The sequence below is a fragment of the Macaca mulatta genome, chromosome 14 (genome assembly GCF_049350105.2).
Source record: "Macaca mulatta isolate MMU2019108-1 chromosome 14, T2T-MMU8v2.0, whole genome shotgun sequence".
NCBI lineage: Eukaryota > Metazoa > Chordata > Mammalia > Primates > Cercopithecidae > Macaca > Macaca mulatta.
The window spans coordinates 115,360,897-115,381,011 of NC_133419.1; the positions used below are offsets into that span (position 1 = coordinate 115,360,897).

General features: G+C 37.3%; 1 protein-coding gene across 1 annotated transcript in view; it reads right to left on the minus strand.

The window, feature by feature from the left end:
- NXPE4 (neurexophilin and PC-esterase domain family member 4) overlaps window positions 1-20,065 on the minus strand; it is a 77,659-nt gene extending 57,594 nt beyond the window's left edge. The window contains exon 1 of the mRNA XM_077964339.1: window positions 20,048-20,065. The gene's annotated coding sequence lies outside the window, so the exon portion shown is untranslated. The remainder of the gene's footprint in view (window positions 1-20,047) is intronic.
- Window positions 20,066-20,115: the final 50 nt, after the last annotated feature.

The following is a 20,115-nucleotide window of genomic DNA, read 5'->3' on the forward strand; positions in this document are numbered from 1 at the left end:
CAGCTAAATTTTAAAAATGAATTTCTAAAGGCTGAATGTGGGCTAGTATGAGAGTATTGAACTTTCAGGAGCATAGACATAAAGGGACTTTGCACATAAAGAGAATTTGTTCCTACCTCGTACCTCTTTGTTTTGGACCTCCACTGGGCACTCATGAGAAAGATGGGTCAGGGCGGGAGACCAGACCTCACTAATGCAGGCCTGGAGGGGGAGGGTAGCTGCCTCAAAGGAAAAGACATACAGCTCCCTCATGCCCTTCCCCTAAGAACACTAAAATGTTATGCTACTGGCAGAAGGGCAGCAAACTCTGTGATTTCAAGACACATATGAAGACCCCTGTGGCTGGGAAAATGGAAAAATAATAAACTGTGAACTTCTTGAGGAAGGGCAGAAAACCATCCTGGGGAGAGACAGGAAACTGTCCTGGGCTCAGACCATCAGAGATTTTTCTAATACTATGAAGAAGAGGACAGGATCACTGAGAAGGCCTTTCCCTAACCCTACAAAATAACATGAACACAAGACCTACCTAGGATTGAGGCTGATCCCCAACAAAAGAGAATCTCACTTGTTCTCCCAGTAGGCTAGGCAGCACCAGGTGGAAAGCAACAGCAATCTACCATGGAAGAAAGGACAAGAGCATAAAGAGAAGCTCTTTCTGGGACATTGACACACAAGGAAGGACTAAGCTAAGGGTGAAATAGGAACACTGAGAAAAGCTCTTTGTCAAAACAATAGCCACCTTAAGCACCAAGTAACCAGAAAAATTTGCAACAAAAACCTCAAACATAGCGGGACTGACTAGATTGAGTCAATGCTCCTCTCTACCTCATGGCTCAGGAGAAGATATGTACCCATTTCTTTGCATGAATACTGTTTATGTTAATCTATATTGTTTTAAACATTATGCCTTTCAATAATAAACAAAGTATGAGATGTACAGAAAAGGAAGAAAAATAATCCACAGTAAAGAGCTAGGCAATCAATAGACTCAGAGATGACCAAATGTTGGTATTATCAGCAGAAACAGTCATCAAGATGAAGTATGCTTTTGATGGCCTTATCAGTAGAGTTGACAAGCATGAGGAAAGAATCAGTGAATATGAAGATAGGTCAATGAAAATTATTCTACTAAAAAAAAAAGAGTGAAGAGAAAAAACCAGTATAGATTACCCTAGAGATGTGAAATAATATCAAATGGTCTAACAAAAAATGTTTGGAAAACCCCAAAATATTTTGAAAGAAACAATATACTTCTACATAACTCAAGGGACAAATAAGAAGTCATAAGAATACTAGAAAATATTTTTAATGAAATGAATATGAAAACAATATATCAAAATATGGGGATGCAGGTAAAGCAGTGTTTGAAGGATAAGTTGTAACATTAAATACATGTATTAGAAAAGAACAAAGGTCTAAAATCAATAAACTAATCTTTTGTCTTAAGAAACTGGAAAAAGAAAAACAAATTAAGCCCAAAGTAAGCAGAGGAAGATAATAATGTAGATAAGAGCAAATAATCAATGAAATTAAAAAACCGAAACAAAATAAAGTAAATGAATGAAACAAAGCTAATTCTTTGTAAAGATCAATGTTACTGCTCAGGATGACTAAAAAGAGAGACGGCACAAAGTTTCAATGTTAGAAATGACAGAGGGAATATTATTACAGATATAACAGATATTAAAAGAATACTAAATAATTTTATATCTATAAATTCTACAACTCAAAGGAAATGAGAATATTCCTTGAGAGACACAAACTACCAACATTCACTTAAGAAAAATAGATAACCTGAAAATTCTATAGCTTTGGGAGAAACTACATTCCTAATGAAAAATCTGCATCAGGATTTTTCGTAATTCCTAATGAAAAATCAGGCCTAAATGGTTTTATTTGGAAATTTGACCAAATATGAGGAATAAATAATAACAATTCTACTGATTTTTTTTCAGAAAATAGAAGCACTGATGACACTTTGCAATTCATTTTATGAGAAAAAGAGATTCCAAAACCCTAATTTCAAAACTATAATTAACACAGAGGCAAACATCCTCAACAAAGTATTAGCAAATTGAATTTAGCAATTTTTAAGATGGATAATATATCCTGACAAAGTGAGGCTTATCTTGGTAATAAAAGCCTTGTTCAACATTTGAAGATCAATCAATCAAAGTAATCACCGTATCATTAGGCTAAAGAAGAAAAACCCTATGATAATCTCAGTATAAACAGGAAAATTATTTAACATAATTCAGCATTCTTCATAATGAAAACATATGGTAAACTAAAAATGGAAAGGAGTTTTCTTAACTCAAAGGCATTTAGGAAACCCTATATTGATATCGTGCTCAATGGTGAAAGACTTCTTTGCCCCAAGATATCGAAAAAAAAGTCAATAATGTTCACTCCTGCTGTTCTTATTCAGCATTATACTGGAGGTGTTAGAAAGAAATAAAATAAAAGGCATACAATTTGGATAAAGGAAAATACAACTATGTATCTTCACAGCCAATATGATTATCTAAATAGAAAATTCCAAAGAATCTACATAAAATCTACCAGAACTGTTTAGTGTCAGCAAGACTATAAGGTTCGAGGCTAATATAAAGTTTTTTTCTTCAGGCCTGCTCCTTAATATAAAGTTTTATTGTTATTCTATCAATCATCAGTTTAAAATTGAAATTAAAAACATAGCATGCTTAAGAATAGCACAGAAAACAGGAAATAGGTATAAATCTAATGAAACACACAAGATCTGTATACTGCAAACCATAAACCAAGATGAAAGAAATCAAAGAAGACATAAATAAACGGGCCATGTTTGTGGATGGGCAGGTTCAATATGATTAGGATATTAGTTCTCCCAAAATTGATCTATGGATTCAATAAAATTGAAATAAAAATCCAATGGGGTACTTTTTGTATAAATCAACAATTTGATTTTAAAATTTATGTTGAAAGGTAAGGGAAATAGAATAATCAACTGGTTCTGAAAAAGAAGAGCACTATTGGAGGACTCTGCAAAGGTTCCTGGGTCTGGTCCAGTGAGACAGAACACTTGTACCACAAGTCAGGCAAAGCAACTTTATTACTCAGATAGGCAACAAAGGTAAACAGAAGCCCAGGATCCATGGTGAGCAAGCTCAGGAACGCCTGTTTTGCCTGCACTGTCATCATACTGCAGCTGATGGACTTCAAAAGTACTCTCCTCTGAGTTTTACATCCTGCATACCACTTGGGTTGCTGAGTACGAGCATTGTAGAACATCCCATTCTGGGTGGATCAAGGACAAAACCTTGATTGTTACAGACATTTCCTCTTTATCTCATGATTTTGCATTATCGATACATTCTTCCCAAGAAATGCAAGCAAGAGGGACAAGAACTGCGTTGGCCAAGGCCACTGGTGACTTGTCCTCTTACAAACACATAGTAGTTCAATTCAAGACTTGCTGGGAAGCTGTAGTAATTAAGACAGTATGGTGTCAGTGAAAAGACAGACACATAGGTTGACAGAAAAAAAATAAAGATTCTCTGTATATACCCACATGTATATGGTCAATGGGTTTTTGATGAAGGTGCAAAGGCAACTCAATGAGAAATTTTGTCTTTTCAAGAAATTATGCTGGTAAAAGGACCTGTGGGAGGTGGAGCAAGATGGCAGAATAGAAGGTTCCACCAATCACCACCCTCTCCACCCACCCCCTGCAAGGACACCAATTTAACAACTATCAACACAAAAAAAGCACCTTTATAAGAACCAAAAATCAGTACCTCGTTTTAAGTCCATATCACTGAGAGAGGCACTGAAGAGGTAGGAAAAACCCTTCCCTCAAATCCCGGCAGTGGTGACATAGTGTGGAGAGTGTTTCTGTGCACTGGGGGGAGACAGGGAGAGTGCACAGCAACTGTGAGGCATTGAACTCAGTGCTGCCCTGTTATAGCAGAAAGCAAAACTGGACCAAACTCAGCTGATGCCCCCCCACAGAGAGAGCATTTAAACGAGCCCTAGCCAGAGGGGAATTACCCATCCGGGTTATTGGAACTTGAGTTCCCACAAGCCTCACCGCTGCAGGCTGAAGTGCTCTGGGGCTCCAAGTAAACTCCAAGACAGTCTAGGCCACAAGGACTGCAACTTTTAGATGAGCTGCTACTAGTGCTGAACTTGGCCCAGAGTCAGTGGACTGGGGAGCACACAACTTTCTGAGACACCAGCTGGGGTGGCTAAGGGAGTGCTGGCATCACCCCTCCCCAAATTCCAGGCTGCACAGCTCACAGCTCCAAAAGAAACCCCTTCCTTTGCTTGAGGGGAGGAGACGGAAGAGTGGTGAGGACTTTGTCTTACATTTAGGATAGCAGCCCAGCCACAGCAGGATAGGGTATGGGTCAGAGCTGTGAGGCTGCCGCTCCAGGCCCTAGCTCCCGAATGACATTTCTAGACACATCTTGGGTCAGAAGGGAACCTGCTACCTTGAAGGCAGAACCCAGTCCTGGCAGCAGTTATCACCTGCTAACTGCAGAGCGCTTGGGCCTTGAATAACCAGCAGCAATATCCGGGAACTATATTGAGGGCCTTGGGTGAGCCTGAGACTTGCTGTCTATAAGTACCAGCTCGGCCACAATGGAGGAGAGCAACAAGCAGCCTCTTGAGGTCCCTGATTCCAGCACTTGTCTCTTATATGGCATTTCTGGACCTGCTCTGCACCAGACAGGAGCCCATTGCCCCGAAGCATCAGTACCAGGCCAGACATCATTCACCAAAGGCTGACTGAAGAGCCCTTGGGCCTTAAGGGAACATTGGTGGTAGTCTGGCAGTGCTCTCTCTGGGCCTGTGATGGTAGCCACAGGTGGAAGTGCCTCTTACTTTGGAAAGGGGAAGGGAAAAGAGGGGAGGACTGTGTCTTGTGGTTTCAGTGCCAACTTAGCTGCAGTACAATAGAACCATTAATATCCATTGTAGCCTCAATGCTGTGCCTAGGCTGCTCTTGTAGCCTGCCAATCTCTGGATTGGCGGGCCCTCTTCCTGTTCATGAGTTAGGACTCAATGGTTGTAGGTAACAAAAAATGGGTGTGGGTTTATGTAAAATAAAATGGTGGTTGCCTTAGATGGACATGGTGGTGTCTTATGGAAGCCAAGCGCATGAGTGTCCCACCCCTCAGTAGGGCTGTAAACTGGGAGCTGTAAGGTCACCAGGCCCCTTCACCATCTCCTGTCTATCTCTATCTATCATCTCTATCTATCTATCTATCTATCTATCTATCTATCTATCTATCTATTTATCTATCTATCTAATCTACCTACCTATTGCCAAATTCAATAATAATAAGCAACCAAAGTAAAAAATGGACAAACTTTAAACATTTCATCCAAAAAAGATATAGAGATGGTAAATGAGCATATAAAAAGATGCTCAGCATCATCTGTCATTAGGGAAATAAAAATAAAATCACAGTGAGATTGTACTACACACCTATTAGAAGGTCAACTTTGGCACATTGCTGATGGAGCGCAAAAATGGTGCAGACAATTCAAAACAGTTTGACAGTTTCTTATAATGTTAAAACAGACTTACCACACAGCAACGCCACACCAGAGAAATGAAAACTTATGTTCACACAAAAGTTTATATGTGATTATTTATAGAGAGGTTTTATTCACAATTGCCAAAAACTGAAAAATACTTCAAATGTCCTTCGACTAATTAAACAAGCTGGGATACATCCATACTGCTGAATGCTGTAATTCAGTGGCAACGAGATACACAAGTACTATAATATGAATCTCAAATGCAGTATGCGAAGTAAAAAGAACACAGACAAAAAGGCTTATATAACATTCTGGGAAAGGCAAAACCATAATGGCAGAAAATAAATTAAGGGCGAGTTTGTAAAGGTCTGGGATTAGGGACAAGGGCTGAACACAAAGGTGTATGAGTAAAAGTTTTGGATAGTGGGGAATTATTCTCTCTTTTGATTGTGGTGGTAGTTACATTATCATCGAAGCTTACACCTGTAAACAAAAAAATGGTGAATTTTACTGTATGTAAATTGTACCACAATAAATTGACTTTACAAAAACCTGGACAGAGTGCCATTTCCCACATTTGCTCGTTGTCAGACTGTTCTGCACACACAGAAGAAAAGGACCTCCTTGAAAGTACAAATTTCTTAAAGTGACATATATATGATTTTGTGTGCACTTAATGACACAGTCCCCAACTTGTGAGGGTTTGACTTATGAGTTTTTGACTCATAAAATGGCGCAAAAGTGATAAACATTCAATAGAAACCGTACTTCCAATTTTGAATTTTGATCTTTTTCCCTAGCAATATGCTGTAGGATACTCTCTTGGGAGGCAGCGCAGCAGCAGGGAGCCTCAGTTCCCAGTCCACCACACAATCACAAGGGTAAACAACCAATATTCTACAGTGTACTACTGGGTTGCCAGATGATTTTGCCCAACTGTGGGCTAATGTAAGTGTTCAGAGCACATTTAAAGTGGGCTAGGCTAAACTATGATATTTAGTAGGTTAGATGTATTAAATGCATCTTCAACTTATGATATTTTCAACTTATGATGGGTTTAATGGAACATAACCCCATGTAAGCTGGGGCGCATCTGTACACAGCATCATTATTATCTTATATTCCCATTTCTCAAACAAAACGTATATTAGGGTTTCATTATAGATATATAAAGTAACCTTGCCACGTCTTTCCCATTTTCTTTATGATGATGCCATTATCTTAGCAAAATACAGAAAGTAATATCTATTTAAGACAAATTCAAAAAATGCTTTCTAGTCTCTAAAATATTCTCTCATCCAGCTTTAAGTCATTTGAAATGCTAATTTCTCCCCCACAGTCTCTCTAATTAGAATGTCGTGGTTATAAGCCCATCACATCTTGATGATCTATTAACAATGATGTTCTGAACTTGTCCAAAGTTTTAAAATTCTATGAACATAGCAAACCTGATTTCAATTCCACTTTCAGTCATACTTCGTGAAAACCATCCATATGCCAGTCCTTAATATATCATTTCTAAAAAGGAAGGAGTTTGAAAAGCCTGAGGTTCTCAAAGCACGCAAAGAGATATGTACCTTTTAAAGTATTTCAACAACTTCTCTGAAGCCCACGTAGTTAACATCAAATATTAGTAGGACAGGACGGCAAGAACTAGAACAGACTGCTAAGAGTCAATGTAGGTGGAAGATAGTTCAGCAGGTTAAATAATTTGTAATCTGGAGTCAGAAAGACAGTGCATAGGTGGCAAACATCCACAGATAAAGTCAAGGTCAGATTCCAGGGACTTGGAGAAGGGCTAAGACTGTTCAGGTTAAAAGTTTCTCCTTGGAACTGTCCTTTCCTATCACATTACTGTCACTACTTCAAGCTAATTAAAGGTGCCATTTATTGACCACCTACAATGCACTAGGACCTTTGCTTGCACTGAAACAGTTGTCTCCATGACAAATCTGTGTGCAGTTATTATCACTCTTGTTTTACAAGTGAAGAGACTGAGGTAGGGGACAGGGGTAGGAGTTGAATCTACAGGTTTCTGATTCCAGTGCCCTTACTTCCAACTATCCTGCATCTTATGAGAATCCTTCCAGTATTCAGGTTCCTTTGGCCCTAACACACATTTTCCCAGACTTCTGATGACGCTCCACATCTTTAGACAGCCATGCCATCCTTTCCACTGACCCTCTCCTCTCTCTAAGGCTCTCACATTTTTCTCCATTTTGCTTTTTTGAAAGCTATATACCTTTGCTACCCTATAGCAGATTCATTCCTCTTTAAACCATCATCTTCCTGGACACACAGCAGCATTTTCATTTTTACAACATTTCTTGCTAGCCTGGGGCCACTTCCAGGGCCTCCTTTAAAGTAAAGTAAAAGTCCCACACATCCAGAATTACCCCAGTTCGGGGGTGAAAGATTTTTTTCCCCTAAAGGTAATTCAATTTGATTATTACTATGAAAGTATAAAATGTGTATCCTCATATCAGTATTGATTTGTCTTAAAATATTATATATGAACTTTCAAACAAAAGATAATTCTCCTTTTTTCAGAAATGGTAAAATGGCATAAAAAATTAACTGGATTGATAGTCAAGAGACCAGTTCTATCTTAAATCTGTTGTTTAATAGGATATATGGCCTTAAATCATATAAGCACTTAGTACTTTGGTTTTTTGATCTGAAATATTATTCAAGGCTTCACAAAATAATTTCTTCACAAAATAATTTTTAAAGAGGTATTAGGGTCTCAAATTGCTAGTGTATGCACATGAGAAGCTTTTATAAGCTAGAATATCAGGTTGTCTTGGAATGCTCTCTTAGAGTATTAGTCTTTTCCTTGTATTTGCAACATTTGAACTGAATTTTTATTTCAGTCATAATGGACAGAACTACCAAAGGTAAAACAAATATTACCCTTCAGTCACAATACACACACTTCTCTATAGCATATATACAAAAAAAAAAACCCTGCACACACCCACACACATATATCCATACCCATAGCCCTCAGAAACACAAACACAGGTTTGAACATTAATGAACATCTAACCTTCTCACTTTTAAAGTATGTTTCTATTTTTCTTTCATTCATGCAACAAAATTTTACATGTGCCAGGTGTTGTTCTACCTGTGCTGTGATGGCCATGAGGTCCAGTGAGTTATCTGTATACACGAAGATATTAACATGAAGATCCAGGTCCTGATTGACAGACAGTGGTAAAACTGGTTTTGTTCTTTTAGAACGTATCTTTCTGAACTTTTTAAATTTATTCTTTTCACATTACAAATAGGAAGTTGAGAAAGAGTAGCAGAGTTAATTTAAAAAGGTGTTTTTAATAAATGTAATTGTATTTAATAACTAGACAAATTTCCCTAAAAATGTCCATTTGAAGCTTAATTCTGAAGTAACAGACTTCTAAATGTTAATTCAGTTGGAGGTTACCATTAATTAAACATGCAACACCAAAGAGGTCCATAAATTCTTGGATACTCCACCCTCTAAGAAGTGGAACCCAATTGCCCTCCTCTTGAGTAATAATGGATTGGTCTTGCTTCTAACAAATATAATTTGGTGGAAGTTATGACATGTGAGAGTAGGTCATAGATGGCATTGTGATTTCCTCCTTGCTTTCTCTCTTGGATTACTTGCTTTGGGGAAAACCAGCTGCCACATCATGAGTACACTCAACAGTCCGTGGAAAGTGGCAAATAACTGAGACCTTGCTAACAGACAGCAAAGAACGGAGGCCTCCTGACAATAGCCATCTGAATCAGCCATCTTGGAAGTAAATCTTCCAGCCTCCGCCAGGCCTTCAGATGATGAGCGTATCTCCAGCTGCCATATGGACAGAGACCTCATTAGAGGTCTTGAGCCAGAACCACCCAAACAAGCCACTCCTAAGTTCTCAACTACACAAACTATGAGATAATAAATGTTTGTTGTTTTAAATTACTAAGTTATACAGCAGTAGATAACTAATACACAGAGGATACAGAAACAAGCAAAAAAAAAATTGTGACAAGCACTATTTACAACAGTGAGGTTGAGGTTCTACAGGCACACACAGAAGGAACCTCAGCGTTTCTTAGGGAAAAGGATGTTCAGGAAGTGTTCTTGGAAAAGACTGAATACCTCTAGATAGATGGATAGTGTGCCTACTCTTAAGCTATTGGCCCTCAACTCCAAACTACTTTTCTGTGCTCTGTTTTGTGATTCTGTGGCTGGGACTCCGCAAACTTTAGCTGCTTTCCTATTAGGGTCTATGTTAATTAAGGGACACTAGAGGGAGACTTCTGGAGGAAGATAAGGGACAGGCTCCTGCTTGTCTCTTTCCTATTTCTGCTAGTGAATAGGCTAACGTACCAGTTAGAGTTCTCCAGCTAAACACAGCCATAAGGTATGTAAGGGCACATGGTATTCTAAGATCTGCCCAGAGCAAGTGGGGAAAAGGAACAAACTAGGAAGATAAATGGGAGTGGGCAGAGACCATGACTTATCTTTATATTTTCTTTATAAAATATTAATAAGTTGCTTGTTAATCTTTAGTGAATATTGTAAATATAGAAGCCGAGTATTAGGACAGCATTTTTGGAATGGTGAAATAAGAAGCTTGGCAAATCCTCTCCCTGAAATAACTGGACAAAATCATCAAAAACAATCATTGCAAAACTCTGAAAAGGAACCAAAGGTGTCCAATAAATCAGACAACACTTATTTAAGAACAATGACTGAATTTTGATGAGAAGAATGGAATCTCTGTGATTTTAACTTGGGGCTGCTCCCATTCCACTCCAAGCTCTACAGAGTGGTTTCCGTGAGGAATGGTAGCCTGCTGCAAGTGGAGGAGACTGATCAGATTTAGAGCGCCACAGAAAATTCCCATGCTCTGGAATGATTTCAAAAACAATAGAAATCGAGAGATGACTTCCAGCCAAAATGTGAGAAGCTCTGTGGACCCCTCTCCCCAGTGGAACACTCAAAATTGATACACATTATAAAACAAACAATGATTTAAAGTCTTTGGAAATTATCCCAAGGGCATACAGCAAATGAATAAACCTTTTTTAAAGAAAATCTTCTATATCTCAGTAAGAATAGAAAAAGACTGGAAACTGAGCCACCAAATCCTTCCATTCTCTCCCTCCAAGCCCACAAGTTAGCATGACAAAGCTCTACTCTGGTGGGTGCAATCAAGAAGACTTCATCTTCCCTGACCTGCCAGTCAAGAATATCTTACCTGAAGGGATAGTCCACTAGCATTTCTCATTCCTTCCAATTCTGTGTTGCAGAGGTTCTATTCTACCCAAGAATGACTGAGAAGTCCTGGACCCTCTTTCTCTACCCAGCCCCTACTTATAGAGCAGAAGCACTTTTCTAGGTTTGACGGACTGAGAATACGAAGCTCCAGTCATTCTCACTTCAGCTCACTGGCTGGGAGAGAAAGGCCAAGAAGACTTATGTGTAAAGCTAGAGTGTCACTCTGAGAAATGGGCCACTGTCACTGACTTCAGTTCTGGCAGAAGTTTTGCCCAGGAAGAGAGGCAAGTCATAGCAACAGAATGTTCCACAGATTTTTCCAAGGGTACTGACTTTATTTGGAGCAGACTGAAGGGAATTTCAGTCCTAAAGAAACTCTTCCAAAGATAATGGGGATACTGGTTGTAGGCAATTAATTATGCCTAGTGTTCCATTATTGGAACGCTAAGCATGTGGGAGTTATTTATATCCTACTGCTTGAGGTCATCCTCAAGGTCTGATTGCAAAAATTCAAAACGTTGCAACCTCAGGCATAAATGGGTTAAGAGCAAGCTGGCAGCTCCTTGAGAGCAACAAGCAAAACCATAAACCAACTAATTTACCAGAGGAAACTGCACAAAGACATAGCTAGGTAGAGCCCTATAAAATTAGAACAAACCTCAAAGACTGGTCTCAAAAACTGCCCCTCAAAGGAGCCTATATTTAATTTATTTAGACTATAGAGCAGTTTATGCCCCAGGACCTTGTGGGAAACAATGGAGCAATCAGCCAGGAATTAGTAGAGGCTAACAGCTAGGTATGATACCAACAGATGGAGAGAGCTTAGAGAAATCAAAATAAGACACGGTCAAAGAGAGCCTTGATAAAATCACGGTTATTCCAAGATGATTGTGTGCATGCCCAAGCCTTTACTTTCTGAGGAGCAACATCAGAGACTATGCACTTCTGGAGAAATAGACTTTACTAAAATAGTCCAGCCTAATTACAAACAAGCAGATGAAGCGCAGTGGCTCACATTCTGTAATCGTAGCACTAAAGTGGCCCTTGTGGTAGGATCCCTTGAAGCTAGGAGTTTGAAATCAGCCTGGGAAACATAGCAAGACCTCATCTCTACAAAAAATTAAAAAATTAGCCAGGCATGGTGGTGCACACCTAGTCCTAGCTACTTAGGAGGCTGAGGCAGGAGGATCACTTGAACCTAGGAGTTCAAAGTTACAGTGAGGTATGACTGTACCACTACACTCTAGCCTGGGAAACAGAGTGAGACTCTGTCTCTATAAATGAATAAATAAATAAATGTAAAGCAAGCAAACAACAATATCAAGTTCCATAGAGTGGAGACCAGTATATAAATTTGCTACAATATTTTATCTGAAATATTCAGTTTTCAACAAAAATTATAAGACATGCAAAGAAACAGGAGAGAATGACCCACAAACAAGAGAAAAAGCAGGCAACAGAAACTGCCTCTGAGAGGGCCAAGCTGTCAAACCAAGTCAGACAAAGACTGCAAAATAGTCAGTGTAAATATGTTCAAGGAATTAAAGGAAGGCCTGCTTAAAAAAGAAAGGAAATTATTATGACAATATCTCATCAAGGAGAGATAGTAAGGACAAATATATATATATGGACAAATATGTATATAATATAATATATTATAATTATATATAATTTATATATATAACATAATTATATATATAAATTATATATATGTAAACATCATAAATTGAAATTCTGGAGTTGAAAAGTATAATAACTGATATGAAAAGTTAACTAGTGAGGCCGGGCGCGGTGGCTCAAGCCTGTAATCCCAGCACTTTGGGAGGCCGAGACGGGTGGATCACGAGGTCAGGAGATCGAGACCATCCTGGCGAACACCGTGAAACCCCGTCTCTACTAAAAAAAAATACAAAAAAAAACTAGCCGGGCGAGGTGGCGGGCGCCTGTAGTCCCAGCTACTCGGGAGGCTGAGGCAGGAGAATGGCGTAAACCTGGGAGGCGGAGCTTGCAGTGAGCTGAGATCCAGCCACTGCACTCCAGCCCGGGCTACAGAGTGAGACTCCGTCTCAAAAAAAAAAAAAAAAAAAAAAGAAAAGTTAACTAGTGATACTTAGCAGTAGATTTGAACTGTCAGAAGAAGAAATCAGCAAACTTGAAGGTAGATCAGTAGAGATTATGCAGTCTAGAGAGAAAAATAATAAAAAAATCAATAGATCCTTAGAGAAATATGGTAGAAATTTAAGCACAGCAGTAGAAACATAATGGAGGAATTAGAAGGAGAGTATAGGGAGAAAGGAGCAGAAAAACTGAAGAAATAATGGCTGAAAATTCCTCCAATTTAATGAAGAACATTAATCTATATATCCAAGATACTTAATAAAGTACAAGTATGATAGTGTAAAGAAATCCACACCCAGACACATCATAGCAAAAATGAAAGTCAAAGTCAAAGTGGAAATTTGGAAAGCAGCAAGAGGAAAATAATTTATCACATACCAGGTAACCACAATAAGATTAACAACTGACTTTTCTTTAGAAACAGTGGAACCAGAAGGCAGTAGGATGACATATTCAAAGTGCTGAGAGAAAAAAATAAAAGGAACCTGTCAACAGAATATTTTATCTAGCAAAACTGTCTTTAAAAGTGAAGGGGAAAAAGAGAAATTCTCAGATAAACAAAATTGAGAGCATCCATAACCAACAGATCTGTTTTACAGGAAATAGCAAGGAGAATTCCTCAGTTTGAAAGCAAGTGACCACAGACAGTAATTTGAATACACAAACAGACAAACACACTGTATTAGTCCATTCTCACACTGCTATAAAGACATACCTGAGACTGGGTAATTTATAAATAAAAGAGGTTTAATCAGCTTGTGTTTCTGCAGGCTGTATGGGCTTCTACTTCTGAGGAGGCCTCAGAAAACTTACAATCATGGTGAAGGCAAAGGCGAAGCAAGCACATCTTCACATGGCTGGTGGGAAAGACATAGAGAGAAGGAGGAGGTGCTACATACTTTGAAACAACCAGATCTCATGAGAACTCTATTATGAGAACAGCAAGGGGGAAGTCCACCCCCATGATTCAATCACTTCCCACCAGATTCCTCCTCCAACACTGGGAATTACAATTCAACATGAAATTTGGGTGGGGACACAGAACCAAACCATATCATACACAAAAAGCAACTATAGAGCATAAAAACCATGAATAATAAGAATCTACTGTACAAGTTAATTGCTAGAACAATCCCTAATTTTTTTCAAAAAATACAGCAATAATGAAAGGAATTAAGATGTTACACTAGAAAATATTCACTTAATGCAAAAGAAATCAGTAAAGGAAGAACAGAGAAAAAAGATACTAGATGCATATTAAAAACAAAAGGTAAAATAACTATTTTAATGATAATACTTAATGTGAATAATGGATTAAACAATCCAATCAAAAGGCAGAAATTGCCAGACTGGTTAATGTGACAAGATCCAACTAGCATATGCTGCCTACAAGACACATACTTTACATTTAATGATACAAGCAGTTTGAAACTAAAAGGATGGAAAAAAGATATCATTCAAACAGTAATAATAAGAAAAATGAAGTGGACAAAATAGACTTTAAAACCCATAACGTCACCACAGATAATGAGGAACATTTTCTAACGATAAAAGTGTCAATACATCAGGAAGATATAATACCTAGAAAAATATAAGCATTTAACAATATAGACCTAACATATATAAACCAAAACCTACAGAAATGAAAAAAGGAATAGACAATTCAACAATAATAGTTAGAGACTTCAATATCATACTTTCAATAATGGTTAGAACAACTAGACAGAATAATAATAAGAAAACAGAAGACTCCAAAATTATAAGCCAACTAGACCACATAGATATCTATATAACATTCTACCCAACAACAACAGAAAACATATTCTTCTCAAGTACACATGGAATATTCTCTAGGATAGACCATATACTATGCCATAAAACAGCCTCTCTCTCTCTCTCTCTCTCTATATATATATATATATAAAATATATAAAATAATTGAAATCATGCAAAATATACTCTGTGACTATATGAAATGAAATTAGAAATCAGTAATGAAAATAAATTTGGAAAATTCACAAATATATAAAATTAAACAACACACTACTAAATAATCAAGGTGTCAAAGAAGAAATCACAAGGGAAATCAGAATATACTTTCAGATGAATGAAAATGAAGGTATTAACAAACCAAAACTTATGGGATAAAGATAAACTAGTGATTAGATGGAAATTTGTGGCTGTTCACACCCATATTAAACAAGAAGAAAGATCTCAAATCAATAACCTGACATTTCACCTAAGGACACTGGAAAATGTAGAGCAAACTAAGCATAAAGCAAGCAAAATAAATAAAATATAAAAATCAGAGCAGAAATTAATAAAATAGAGAATAGAAAAACAGGACAGAAAAATCGTTGAAACCAAAAGAAGCCCTTTCAAAAGACCAATAAAATTGACAAACCTTTAGCTAGAATAACTCAGAATAAAAGAGAAGACTCAAATTACTAAAATCAGGAATAAAAGAGAAAAAATCCCTATTGTGAAAGAAAATAGAATCTTGGGACCCTTAACTCTCTATGCCAAAGAGAAAGTTAAGCTTGGGAACTGAGTCATGCAATACTGCCTTCCTTTTGTTCCCAAAGATCTATAATTTCACAACTCTATGTGAGAGCCTCATCCGTAAACTGGGTTCCCACAATGATAGGAAGCCACATACCTCCCCAGATAGCCTCCCTCAAATTGCTCATGAGGAAATTCTTTGTGAATTCCTAAATCCTTCAGGATACATATCGCTCCTATAAACTAGCCCGAAACCAGAATTCTGTTAAATCTCACCCTGACAATGTCATTTATCAGCTTATCTTCACAAGTGCAGGATAAAGACAAGACTAGAAATCATCCCAAAGATGATGATGGGATTAGATGATATTAAAAATTTCAAAGGGAGAGAAGGGGCCTCCAGGGGCTGGTGGACGTTGCTTAAAAACAAACAAAGAAACAAACAAGCAAGTAAACAAAACCTGCTAAGGGATTAAAATGCCTTGGTAGTCTTTTATTTTAAAAATTCATGCATATGTTGCATTTCCTAGCATGGTATGCTGAAGTTTAGACTAACAAAAATGTTTGAAATTATTTGCCAACCAAATAACCTTAATTTTCCCTCGAAAAATCATTAAATAAATATAACACAATGGGAAAAATGTGCTTCAGTAATTATGATGTGGCTCAGACACACATTTATCATCAAGTGTTTATGGAGTTGAATAATTTCACTTAGCTACCTAAAGACTAGATTCCACATTAGGAGAGAATCCTATCGTATGTGGTCAAAGTTGTTATCACTTTAAAATGGATTTTAGAGCCATAGAATGTTTTATGCAAACCTCGTGGCAACCACAAAGAAAAAACTTGTAGTAGATAACATAAAAGATAAAGAGGAATCGAAACATACCACCCCCCCAAAAAAAAAATCAAATCACAAAAGAATACAACAAGAGAGAAAGAATGGCACAAAGTAACTATAAAGCAGTTAGAAAACAATGAACAAAACTGTTTAACAAAGAAAAGCCAGCACCTGATGGCTTCTCTCGTGAATTCTAGCAAACATTAACGAAGAAATAATGCCAACTCTTCCAAACAATTGAAGTAAAGGGAATACTTTCAAATTCATTTTAGATGACCAGCATTGCTACAATATCAAAGCCAGACAAGGACACTAGGAGAAAAGATAATTATAGACTATCATCTCTAATGAACATAGATGCAAAAATCCACAAGAAAATACTAGCAAACTGAATTCAATAGCACACTGAAAGAATGAATCACCATAATCAAGTGAGATTTATCCCTAGGATGCAAGGATTGTTCAACATACACAAATCTATACGTGTAATCCATCACATTAACAGAATACAGGACAAAAATCATATCATCTCAAGAGATAAAGAAAAAGCATTTGATAATATTCAATGTCTTTTCATGAAGAAAAAATCTCTAAAAAATTGAGTATAGAAGGATTATTAGAAGGATTATACTCCAACACAATAAAGACTATATATGACAAACCCACAACTAACATCATACTCAGTGGTGAAAATCTAAAGGCTTTTCCTTTGAGACGAGGAATAAGAGGATACCCACTCTTGCTATTGCATTCAACATAGTACTGAAGTCCTAGTCAGAATGGTTGGGCAAGAGAAGGAAATAAAAGGCATCCAAATAAAAAATGAAGATGTAAAATGGTTTCTGTTTGCCGGCAACAGGAGCTTATATGTAGAAAACTCTAAAGACTCCACCAAAAAACTGTTAGAACTGTTGAACAAATTCCGTAAAGTTGCAGGATACAAAATTAACCACAGAAATACATAGATTTTCTATATGCTAACAATAAACTATCTGAAAAAGAAATCAAGAAAACAATCCAATTTACTATAGCATAAAAAACCCTTAGGAATTAATTTCATGAAGTAGGGAAAAGATCTGTTTGTAGAATAATATCCTGTGTTCATGGATTTGAAAAACTAATATTGTTAAAATGTCCATACTGCCCAAAACATTCTACAGATTTAATGTCATCTTTATCAAAATTCCAATGGACTTTCTAACAGAAATAAAAGTAATAATTCTGAAACTTACATGGAATCACAAAAGACCCCAAATAGCCAAACTAATCTTGACCAATAATATCAAAGCTGGAAATATTAAACTACCTGATTTCAAAATCTACTACAAGCTCTAGTAATCAAAACAGCATGGTAAGGACATAAAAACAGATACATAGAAGAATGGAACCAAATACAGACCCCAGAAATAAATCCACTTATTTACAGTCAACTGATTTTTCAACAAAAGTGCCAAGAACACACAATGGAGAAAAGACAGGCTTCTCAATAAATGGTGCTGAGAGAACTGCATATCCACATGTGGAAGAATGAAACTAGACTCTTATCTCACAACATATTAAAAAAATCCAACTGAAAATGGATTAAATACTTAAACATAGGACCTGAAATTGTAAAACTGCTAGAAGAAAACGTAGGGAAAAATCTCTTTGATATTGGTATGATCACTGAGGTTTTTCGTGATATGACCCCAAAAGCACAGGCAACAAAACAAAAAATAGACAAAATGGGATTACATCAAACTTAAAAACTTCTGTACTGCAAGGGTGACAACAGAATAAAGAGACAATCTATGAAATGGGAAAAAGATTTGCGAACCATACATCTGATAAGGAATTAATATTTAAATTAAATTTAAAAGAACTCAAATAAGTTAATAGTAAGAAAACGAATAATCCAATTAGAAAATGGGAAATGGGGCCCGGGCGTGATGGCTCACGCCTGTAATCCCAGCACTTTGGGAGGCTGAGGCAGGCGGATCACGAGGTCACCAGATCGACACCATCCTGGCTAACACGGTGAAAACCCGTCTCTACTAAAAATACAAAAAATTAGCCGGTGAAAACCCGTCTCTCCTAAAAATACAAAAAATTAGCCGGGCGTGGTGGCGGGCGCCTGTAGTCCCAGCTACTCAGGAGGCTGAGGCAGGAGAATGGCGTGAACCCGGGAGGCGGAGCTTGCAGTGAGCCGAGTTTGTGCCACTGCACTCCAGCCTGGGTGACAGAGTAAGACTCCATCTCAAAAAAAAAAAAAAAAAAAGAAAAGAAAAAAAGAAAATGGGAAAAGGAGCTGAATAGATATTTCTCAAAGAAGACATTCTAATGGCCAAGAGGTATACAAAAAAAAAAAAAAAATGTCCAGCCTCACTAATCATCATGAAAATGCAAATTAAAACTATAATGAGAGCTTACCTCATACCTGTTAGTATGATTATCATCAAGAAGACAAAAGATAAGTGATGGTGAGGAGGGGGAGAAAGGGAATACTTGTACACTGTTAATGGGAATGTAAGTTAGTACAGCCATTTTGGATAACAATATGGAGATTCCTCAAAAAATTTGAAATGGAAATACTGTGTGATCCAGCAATCCCACTAATGGGTATATATCCAAAGGAAAGAAAGTCAGTATTTAAGAAGATATCTGCATCCCATGTTAATTGCAGCAATATTCACAGTAGCAAAGACATGGAAACAATGTTAAGTATGCATCAACAGATCAACTGATAAAGCAATTGTGTCATATATACACATAAACAGTTGGGTGTTGTTCAGCCTTAGAAAATAAGGAAATCTTGTCATTTGCAACAACATGGGTGAACCTGGAGGACATTATGCTGGGTGAAATGGGCCAGTCACAGAACACGGAAAGAAAAATACTGCATTATCTCATTCACATGTGAAATCAAAAATGTCAAATTCATACAAATAGAGCAGAATCATGGTTGCTGAGGGGCTGGTCAGGGAGAGGGGCAAATAGGGGATGTTGGTCAGAAGACTCAAAGTTTCACTTTACACAGGATGAATAAGTTCTAGAGATTTATTGTACAGCATTGTGTCTATAATTAATACTTTTTTATTGCATACTTGAAAATTGCAGAGAGTAGATCTCAAGCGTTCTCACCACACAAATAAAAATAAGTATGTGAGGTGATGGATATGTTAATTAGCTTGATTGTAGTAGTCACTTCACAATGTCTGCATATATCAAAACGTCACATTATACACTGTAAATGTATACATTTTTTCTTTGTAACTGTACCTCAATAAAGTTGAAAAAAATTGTGGATGCACTATTATAACTGTCATAGCACTGCAGCACAAGGCAGAGGAGAAGAACATGCCTTATAAGGAGTGAGGAATAATTGGCAGGATCTATATCTTTTTTCTTTCAATAAATTTCTTTAAAAGTTATCTACTGGATCTCTGAGCCAATCTCCAATATGCTGTGATTTCAGTTCTGATATCCATGCTGTTATATAGACATGGAGGGATATGTGGTGGCTAGAGGCACTGGCTTAGATGCAAACAAACAAATGCTATGTGTATAGAAAAATATATATATATATATGAAATATACACATGTATATATCCATATTTATATCTAGATAGCTATCATCTCTCTATATCTGGATATAGAGATCTATATCTAGACACTCTCATGCAGAGCAATGCATACTGAGTGTGGCTCGTGTGATATGGTGGTACCAGGGCCACCTGGCTAGTAGTTGCACTGTGACCACTGAAGATCAGTGTCATACCCACATCCGCAGAATTTGCTCTTTTGGATTCTCTTACCTTGTTACATATTCAAGTTGCAGTGAGATTTAGACCTGTGGCTGTTCCTCTTGTGGCCTGAGATTTAA